The sequence below is a fragment of the Rhipicephalus sanguineus genome, chromosome 4 (genome assembly GCF_013339695.2).
Source record: "Rhipicephalus sanguineus isolate Rsan-2018 chromosome 4, BIME_Rsan_1.4, whole genome shotgun sequence".
NCBI classification, from domain to species: Eukaryota; Metazoa; Arthropoda; class Arachnida; order Ixodida; family Ixodidae; genus Rhipicephalus; species Rhipicephalus sanguineus.
Genome location: NC_051179.1, coordinates 63,333,643 through 63,340,349, shown reverse-complemented (window position 1 = coordinate 63,340,349; position 6,707 = coordinate 63,333,643).

Here is a 6,707-nt window from a genome sequence, read left to right as displayed (position 1 = left end):
AAAATCTACTGTCAAAGCTCAGGACACTTCTTCGGTTATCTCTATACTAAGCTATGCAGAACCTTGACTCTGGCTAGCTGCGCCGCCTGGAAAAATGTCGCGGGTAAATACCTTGTGTGTGGGAGCTGCATCAGTATACTACTTTTAATGCCTAAGCATTAGATGCCTCACTTTACTTCAAAATGCGGGAAAAGCATTCGTGCGGTATCCATCCGCGATAGGAGCGTCCTTTAAGGCAAAAAATAGTTGAAAAATGGCGCAATAACAAGTAAACTTCATTGAATAAAATAAGGGAATGATAAATATGAAGTGACGTTTTCCCTGACTCGTACCCAGGACCTCTAGCTTGGAGCACCACATTGTAATCCGTATGCCTTAATCTGCTTGCTTTAGTGCCTCGGTTGGCCCATTGCAACATACAGACATAAAATACGAAATGATAAATGCGCGTTTGAACCTCTGTAAGGCTGGAACAAATTATTAGATTTTGTTTTTGTATTTCGCAGGTGAAATAAATACGTTATTCATTCAGAAGGTTTAACCTGCGTACACCACATTTCTCTTCCGTGCCATTAGGTTCGATAAAGTTTGCTTGCAGAGGATGCGCCGAGCTCGGTGTGCCTCACTTGCATGCGTGTCTTCAATGTACTGCGGAGTCCAGGAGTAATGCCATACTGCACGGTTCTCGTTTCTTCAACGGTTAAAAATAGTATACATAATGACCAAAGAAGTACACAGGGCCTATGGACACCTTGACAATTTCCCGCTTGCAGCCTAGCGCGTTAAGATACTTGCAACGTATTCATTCCACCGCGCATGGTCCGCACCAGCACGGCGTCGTGTGTGCGTCTAGCGCTGCAAGAGAGAGGATGAAAAAAGGAAGGAGGGAGATTAACCAGATATTATCATCTGGTTTGCTACCCAGCACTGGGGGGGGGGGGGGGGGGATAGGGGCAAGAGAGGGGGTGTAGAAGAATCCGTACAATGGTACATGGATTGGTAGCGGCGCCATAATAAAATCAGCATTATGTTGAACTTGATCCCTCCTCTCATTCCCCTTTCTCTTCAATAAAGCTTATTCAGACGAAAAGCCTTAGATGCCTCATCAACGCGTAAGTGACCGTCAGCGTCGACCTCCTTTCTCAGCGTAGGCGTCAACACGAGTGATTCGAATATCATCGTCACGTGTTACGCCACCGTATGGCGTAATCAGATCGCAAAAATCACGTCACTATGGCTTCCCATGATAACGTCATCACATGACATTGTCACTTGGCCAAATGTGGGCCGATCACGGAAGCGGTGCAAAATCAGATGAGGTGCAGAAGCCTTGTATCGCCTCCGATCCTGGAGGTGGCGCAATACCACGTTAGGTGCAGAAAGATTTTGGAGGTGGGCGGGGGAGGATCAATGCGTCGACTGAGAAGAGAAAGAAGAAGAAGATGGCCTTCGCCTTCGAGTCGTCTCAGGCGAATGCATAAGGGACCCCGTGAGTTCTTTCCTCCTCCTCTTTTAGGCATTCTACTTTATACTTCACCAACTAAGTGCTCCTAGTTGTTATGATAGGTATTTGCGTAAAAATTTGACCACGTTTCCATAATTGTTTAGACAAGCCTTATTAGTAAAGACTAGCACACTACCCCGAACAACTTTCTACTCTTCACGTGCGTAGAGCTGTAGGTGCGCTTCATTACTAAATAACCTTATCCCTGCCTCCCGGTAATGTTTGAATAATTATATTGTCAAACTTTCAAATATAGCTTTTCGTGGAACACGAAGCCTATATTTGTGTAATGGAGCTTTACCACCATCATGTGCATATCCGTGGAGACGTGGTAGGCTCTATCCTGTGATGAAACGAAATTTGCCTTCCGGGGGCCAGTCATCGCACTCTATGTTAGTTGAGTGGCGGCAAGTGACCACGAATGTTATCCTGCACTCATGTTCTCTGCTCCGGCCCCAGAAGCTAATATTTATGCTGCAACTCGACGGAACGTGTGTAGGATTCTTACATGTTACAATTATTGTACGTTATGGGTAAGTTAGGGGAATATATTATAACTTGCCCTCCCCCTCTCCTTAAAAAAAAGAATAAAGTAAGTCCTAGGACATCATGAAAGAAAGTTCGAGACAATCTATCACGTATTGAACACCTGGGCACCGGGCGCAGGTTTATTGATACTGGGACTCCAAACTATACATTATTCACATGTTTTTCTAAGAAAAAAAAAAAAGAAAGGAAGCTCATCGCCTAATTGTCCTGTCTTGTCAAGGCTATTCCGCGAGATTTTTCGAGAACAGCGGAAACGAGGTTATACCTACTTAGACCAAAATTAGGTAATATCGCTGCTGCTTAAGGAACCATTGTCTTTGGATAAATGTGATGACATCAGAGACTGTTCACTAATATGCGGTTTCTAGAACACAACCTTCTGAACACATATTATTCAAGACGCACACACCCTTGGCAGCCACATTTAAAATCCATCACTTAAGCACAAGCACCTCTCCAACTTCATACATCACGCCTATCGTTATTGCCGTGACTTTTCATCGCATAGAACCTATACGAATACTACGTAGCACAAAAACATGGTATTAGTACAATTAACACAATTCAATGCACACAGGGCTGCATCCCTCCACCCTGCATTGTTCGATAATTCCCGAAATTCGCATTTATCTTTTTAGGTTTATTCTCGTATATTAAGCGAGATATGGTACGTAATGGAAACATCAAAAACACCTGCAGACTTGACGTCGAAATGATGCACAGTTTATTTTGCGTGCCTCTCTTTCTTTCCCACTGCCTCAATCCTTCATCTGGTTTAATCACGCGTTAAGTGTCGCGTGGAGTTGTCACTACTCATGTTTATCGTGCCTTCCGTTTTTCATCACTTCAACCGAACTCAAAATAGTTTTGCAGTGGTGTAACAATCACGTCGTCTGGTGCACAGACGTTATCTCGGTTATTAGGAAACTTATGCGCAGCTTACCCCATTTACTTAGTGCTGTATTGTTGACGAACATATCCCTGCTAGCATTTGCCGGGGCTGTTTCTCTGGCGATCAACACTTGTGCTTCTCGCGATGACCTGGAAAAGATGCACTGCAATTACTCCTTTCAGATGTCTCTGAAAAGCGAAGCTCTTGTCGGTTACTTGCCGTCCTTCAAAGCTTTGCCGCTTTCAATGTATAAATGGAGAGAAGTTGAAGCGTATTCATTTAATCTTGATACATATTCCTTTTTATTTACACATCCACCTATTTTCAGAGTCGCAATTGCATGTCGGAGGAAAAAGTTAACCTTCCGTAGCCATCGCAGCAAGAGCTCTCTACAAATGTACGTAAACTGGCATCAAGGTCTGTTATTTATGGTTGCCTCAAGAAAGTAGTCACATATTCTGCTAGAAACTGATGTGGCGGCCGTTCTACTGTCATTTCGATCGTTCCTCCAGGAGTCGAGTGCTTTTCACTATCGCCACGGTGGAAGAGCGATTTCGCTAACAATTAAGGAAATTTTTGCCCCGCTTCTCGGCGGAATGGTGGCAAGTTGTCTCATATGTATCCGCACCCTCTCGGCAGACCGGTTTTTCCTAATCAATAATTGGTGGTCTACTCTCTGGTATCGAGCTGTCAAAGCGTATATTTTCCTCACCTCTGCCAAACCAGGCCTCCAACAGTAATAATAAATATAGATCGCATGCATATATGTGTAACGTTTTTTTTCTCGTACTCATTGTAAATAGTCGCTATGAAGCCTCCTCCAATGCCCATAGAGTGAGGTATGACGACTCCCATGCACAGAAGAGTGGCGATGGCTGCATCCACGGTGCTCCCGTTCTTCGCAAAGATGCTCCTGAGTTAAACAAATGCAAACAGGCATGTGAGTTGCGCCGAAACACTTGATTTCAGTATATAGATAAGAGGAGGAGGAGAAGAGGAACAAAAGGAACGGTAGGGAGGTCAACCAGACGCACGTCCGGTTGGCTATCCTATGCTGGGGGAAGAGGATTAAGGAAGGTAAAGAAAGGGAGATAGAAAGGAGGAAACATACAAAAAAGATACACGTAAGCTTGAACAACACTGCTGAGTTCCACAGTACACGACTCAGGATCTCGGGCATATCATGTTCCACTGTAGACAGTCGTGTCATCGTGCCTACTGAAGCCTTGCAAGTACTGGGCATAGAACACCCTGTACCTGTTGTACGGACTGAGCGTATGTTGACTTCAACTTGCCGACGAACACGCGAACACTGACTGAAGGACTGTGATGACTGGTTTGTCTTTTTCAGGCAAAAGGTCAGTCGGAAAGTTCAGTGTTCACTGTTGCCCATATGCATATGGGCAACAGTGCATTCACAGCGCATGCACTGTGAATCTCCGACTTCGGCAACGTAGGCCAAGCTGCGTTAGTTGTGCCCATGCCTTCCTTCCTTGATGTTGGAATTGGTGTTAGTATAGCAGCATGATGCAGACATGGCATGCGACTCAACATATTGCAGATCGGGGTCATATTCACAGAAAGTGTTGGTTCGAATGCTCTAAACGCTATCGCAACAAGAAGTAACTTTCTGGTAACATAACACTGGTTGCTCCAAGTAAAATACTAAAATTACAACGAATCTCTAAAGGCGCTACGAAATTTGTGCGCGTACACTTCCTTACCTTAGTAAATTTTAGCGCGATAAAACGACAGAAGAAGGACGCCAGGACACAGCGCTACTCTCAACTGTCCTGTCTCCCTTCTTGCATCGTATTGTTGCGCTAAATGTCACTATGGACTTGCACGAACTAGCCCGTCAACGCATTGTGTTAAGTTTCCTACCTAATGCTATAAACGCAACAGTATGAGATGGTTGTCCCAGCAGTACCGCAGGTTTCGCGCGATTTCTACTTGCTTCATCGGAAGGTAAACTCTTATCAGCATTTAATGGGCAAATGTGAGATTTCTAAGATGCATAGGTTACTGTCCGAGCCGATGATATCTCGCTCGGTTATTAGAGCTTTAGTTTGTCCGCGAACTTCTTTAAGCTAGCGTTATAGAGGGGTACCGTAGCCGTAAACAGTAAACATTAGACATCTGATAGGTGTTCTCATATGGCGGGGCAGAGATGAACTAGGCAAGTACAGCATTGTTATTGTGCAAATCTAGCGTATTCTACTTCTCTGCTTGCGTAAATTCCTTGCGCAAGCGTATTCTGAATGAGCTGCCTTTTCGATGTTTTTTCAATCGAATACACTAGACCAAAAGGAACAAATGTGTACATAATTGTGATACCACGAAGTGTCACAAGATGTCGATACCATCGTCCGGTAACCCGGTATTCCGTAAACCTCTTTGCGCATACCGGAATACCGTATGCGCTGTTCAGGTATACGAAAAAGGGGCTTAGCTTCTATACAAGCTAAAACCCTCTATTAGCTCCCGACGCTTGGCTCGCCACTTAAGTACAGTACATCCCAGTGAACTACGCCGAAAAGAGGATTGTAATATGTGGTTAAGTTGTGTTAAAACGTCTTGGCTGATAACAAATCACTTCTTCTGTTTCTTGTCGCTGCTTCTTGTCAACTTCGCAGGAGTACTAAGAAGTCGCGAAAGTGTCTTCATCAGTGTGTCGGAACGGAACGAAAACCAAAAACGAAAAACGAAAGAAATGCCATATTTCTGACCGGAACAAAAACGTAACTTTATCTATTATTTCGTTCCGGAGTGAAACCGAAAATTTTTTAATCGTTTTTCGGTTCGCGAGAAAACTTGGCAATCCGTAACAACTGAGGTCATGCAACGTGACCAATCAAAACCGAAAAGTTTTTCAAAGTTCGGTCTTTGACAGTCAAAAGAAAGTTGGGTCTTTGACAGACGATCGCATTACATATCCTAGGTGCGGTCCAAACAAATCACGAAATATATTGCTTCAGAGTTGTTATTGTTTGTTCACACTATCACTGAAGCTGTAACGTCTTGTGCGTTGACATTTTATTTACTATTTGCATAGCGACGTTCCAAAAGCAGATAAGGCATCATACACTTGCTCTTTTCAACGCGAGGGCCAAGCAGGCCAAGCCTGCGGTCTTTTGAACGCCAGCAGCTGGCGAGTAAACGGCGCCCTAATCTTAGAGGCAGCGTGGCGCCATCTCTCGCATTCTTCGGGACATGCTTACATGTACCATAGCCTCCGAGATTGCGCACCGGCAGGTTTCTCTCCGGCCGTCCCAATTGCATGGAGAGAGCGTAATTTCAGAGGTGGGCATCGCCGACTCCTCCTCCGCACCGCGGCGCTTGCCAGTGAGGCATCGAGGCATCGGGGAAGCTGCCGCGCTTCTGGTGCGGCTTGGATTAGGCGAGGAAAAATGATTTCGCGCTACTATGATCTTCGACTGACTTGGAAATGACAGTTTAATGTATGCAGCAGTATTTATCGAGTTAGATACCGCACGAAAACATAGATGTTCATGAAACACCGTGTGCGCACAGCGGGGCCATCGAAATGTCCTTTCAGTTGCGCAGAACACCAGCGCCGCATCGTTCGCTTTAAAGGGGCCCTGCGACACTTTTGCAACTGCCTTGTTTTAGGACTGGAATGTGTTTAGTAATGAAAGCCGAGATGAATGCAAAAGAATGATGCAAATCGGTGCACGAAAAGTGAAGTTATTAGTCTTCAAAGTTCAAAACTCGAGCAGACGACGACGAGAAACTTTCCCT